Here is a 4,102-nt window from a genome sequence, read left to right as displayed (position 1 = left end):
CCTTGGAGAACCAAATCCTGATCAGACTTGTGAGGTTAGAAAAATGACTCAAAGGGCCACCACAGGATGAGATTTATGATATTCTAGATCCGCAATTACAGAGATACAACAGATTCAATATCAAGCTCTTAAAAAGTGAAAAAAAATGTGTGTAATTTTTTTTAAATTTTGCATAAGATTGGTTTGAAAAATTAGTTTGAAGGAATTCAAAGGGAATGGTGAAGAATTATTAGCATTAATTAATACCCCAAATAAAGAAAATGGAAACACCTAGTAAGCAACCTGAAAGCTCTAGCATGACTCGTGAAGAAGAGGAAGAAATGCAACATGATATATCAAAATTACGAGACCAAGTACAACAAATTTCACTCTCACTAAAGGTAAATGAAGCCAAGATGAATGGTGTGGAAGCTAATGTGAATGGAATGAAAGTTAAGATGGATGGCATGGAAGCTAAGATGGATGGCATGGAAGCTAAGATAGATGGCATGGAAGCTAAGATGAATGGCATGGATGCTAAGATGAATGGCATGGACGATAAGATGGAAGAATTGAAGATATATTTGAATAAGTTGCTAAAAGAAATGGTCACTAATGGTGAAATGGTAGTAAAGGAAACTCATGATGAGAACAAAAGAAATGTTAATCATGATTTCATAGACTATAATGTTGGATTGAAGACCCACCATGTTCCAAAAATCGATATGAGGCAGTTTGATGGCAAGGATACCAAAACATGGATACTACAGATGGAGCAATTTTTCGATCTCCATAAAGTGCAAAACACACAAAAGGTATGTATTGCAACTTTATATTTGGAACCAAATCAGTTTGTATGGTATCGATGGCTTTTCTATTGTAAACAAATTGTCACTTGGGCAATTTTTACGGAAGAAATGATAGCACATTATGAGGATACAAAAAGAAACACCTTTTTTAGCCAATTGATAAATCTCAAACAAAAGGGTTCAATGATGGAGCACATTTAGGACTTCAAAAAATTGAACATAAGGGTAAAAGATATTCTAGAGGAGCATAGGATTGATGTGTTCATAGGGCCTTTAAAGGATAATATCCAACATGAGGTTCGCCTTTGGGAAATTGATTCATTGGAGAAGGCATTCAGGTTAGCAAGAAAAATGGAAAGAAAAATTACGGCAACCAGGAAGCCTACCACTCACAACTATAAAGATGGAAGTGTTGTTGCCCTTAGCCTTCCACAACATACAAGGTTGACACCACAAAAATTGGAAGAAAATGGAGCAAAATGGCTTTGTTACAGTTGTGATAGAAAATACACTAAAGGGCATAAGTGTGCTGAGAAGAAATTATTCTACATAGATTGTGAAAAGGGGGAAGAAAAGGAACAAGAAATGTCAAAAGAAGAGGATGTACTCTAGGAATAAACCCTAGATAAAGAAGAAATGAATCTGACCATGTCTTGTAATGCATTGGTTGGAATTACCACTCCTCAAACTATCAAGATAGAAGGGCATATCAAGAAGAAAAAGGTAATAGTGTTGATTGATTCGGGAAGTACCCATAATTTTATTGATTGTAAGATAGGAAAGGAATTGAATTGCTTCCTATATCCAGCACCAGAGTGTCAAGTGATGGTTGCAAGTGGAGGAACCATAAATTTCTCTAGAAAGTGCCATAATATCAAGCTATCCATGGGAGAATATGTATTGAATAGCCCAATGCTGTCCATTCCAATGGGTGGTGTTGATTTTTTACTAGGAGTCTAATGCCTACAATCCTTGGGTACAATAGCTTTTAATTTTCAAGAATTTTTCATGAAATTTTGTGCGGAAAGAAAGGAAGTTGAATTAAGGTGTATTGCAGGGAAACCAAGAAAGATAATAAGCTCTAACGGTATGAAAAATATTCTAAAGAAGGAACAACAAGGTGTAATTGCACAATTATGTTCTCTAAAGGTTCCCACATCGAAATCATCTATTTCTCCAGATCTCCAAAAATTCTTGGACAATCATTCCAAGGTATTTGAGACTCCCAAAGGTCTCCCACCTATTCGTGATCATGATCATGTTATTCATTTGATTCCAAGAAGTGTTCCTCCAAACATCCGGCCGTACAAATATCCCTATTCACAAAAGAGTGAAATTGAACATATGGTTGCACAAATGCTAGAGGCTGGTATAATTCAACCTAGTCAAAGTTCTTTATCTGCTCCACTAGTATTGGTGCACAAGAAGGATGGATCATGGCTCATGTGTTCGAATTATAGGGAGCTCAACAAGCTCACTATTAAAGATAAATTTCCCATTCCTATCATTGATGAATTATTGGATGAATTGCATGGATCAATTTACTTCACCAAGTTGGATCTTCATTCAGGATATCATCAAATCAGAATGAAGATTGAAGACATTAGGGAAATAGCATTTAGAACTCATGAGGGTCATTATGAATTTTTGGTCATGCATTTTTGCCTTACCAATGCATCTTCTACATTTCAAGGTTTGATGAATTCCATTTTCAAACCCTTCCTTAGAAAATTTGTGTTAGTATTTTTTGATCATATACTAATCTACATCATGTCTTGGAAGGATCATATTGAACATGTTGACAGGGTGCTCAAACTATTGGAGGAGAAACAATTATATGCAAAAAGCTCCAAATGTTTCTTCGAAGTACAAGAGGTGGAATATCTAGGTCATATTGTATCTCATGAAGGTGTTAAGGTAGACCCTAACAAAAGTAAAGTCATCAAGGAATGGAAAATCACCACATCCATAAAGCATCTACGAGGATTTCTCGGGTTGACGGAGTATTATCGCAAGTTTGTTAAGAATTATGGGAGAATAACAGCACCTCTAACAACATTATTGAAGAAAGATGCATTTTCATGGACTCCAGAAGCAACAAAGGCCTTCAAACATCTTAAAGAGGCAATGTGTCAAGCACCGGTCTTAGCTGCGCCAGACTTCACAAAAGACCTTTATTGTGCAATGTGATGCTTCAGGAAATGGAATTGGTGTTGTTTTAATGCAAGATGAAAGGCCCATTACTTTTGAAAGTCATCCAATCAAGGGAAAACATTTACAAAAAGCTATTTATGAGAAGGAAGTGTTGGCAGTACTACATGCACTTAAGAAATGGCGACCCTGCCTAATGGGAAGACATTTCAAGGTAAAAACAGATATGATAGTCTTAAATACATTTTAGAACAAAGATTATCATCTGAAGAGCAACAAAAATGGGTCACAAAGATGTTGAGTTATGACTTTGAAATCATCTACAAAAAAGGGAAGCAAAATGTTGTGGTAGATGCACTCTCAGAAAGGATGAGGATGTGGAAGCATTGTTGGGCGCCATTTCTATTATCGAACCAGATTGGATAAACGAAGCAAGGTAGGAATGGAAGAATGACGAAGAAGTGTGGGCACTCATTCAAAAGTTACAACACGATCCCAGTACATTTGATACATTTAGCTGGAAAAATGATTTAGTATGGTACAGAGATCGCTTATACTTATGTAAGAATTCCCAACTCAAACAAAAGATTCTTATGGAATTGCACACTTCTCCCTTAGGAGGGCACTCATGATTTTTAAAAACTTACCACAGGGTTAAGAAGGAATTTTTTTGGGATGGCCTTAAATCGGATATTCAAAATTTTGTGGCGGAATGTTTGGTTTGCCAACAAAATAAAGTTGAAACAATTAAGACCCTAGGTCTATTACAACCTTTATCTAGTCCAAGCCAACATTTGGAGGAGGTTTCAATGGATTTTATCACAGGTTTACCCAAGTCCAAAGGAAAGAGTGTCATCATGGTGGTAGTTGACAGACTTACCAAGTATGCACACTTTTGTGCATTATCACATCCATTTAAAGCCAGTACAGTTTCCATTGCATTTATGGAAACAATTCAAAAGCTACATGGAAACCCAAAGATTATTGTAAGCTACAGAGATCCCATTTTCACTGGAAAGTTTTGGACATAATTATTTTCTTGTCTCAGTACTCAGTTAGCTCATAGCTCATCTTATCATCCTCAATTTGATGGGAAAACTGAGATAGTAAACAAATGTTTGGAAGGATATCTTCGTTGTTTTGTATCTGATAAATAGACACAA

Source organism: Pinus tabuliformis, chromosome 8 (assembly GCF_031772625.1).
Source record: "Pinus tabuliformis cultivar Carrire ecotype Pingquan chromosome 8, CPIR1, whole genome shotgun sequence".
Lineage (NCBI taxonomy): Eukaryota > Viridiplantae > Streptophyta > Pinopsida > Pinales > Pinaceae > Pinus > Pinus tabuliformis.
The sequence above is the reverse complement of the archived record's forward strand: the minus strand, read 5'-3'. Positions refer to the sequence as shown.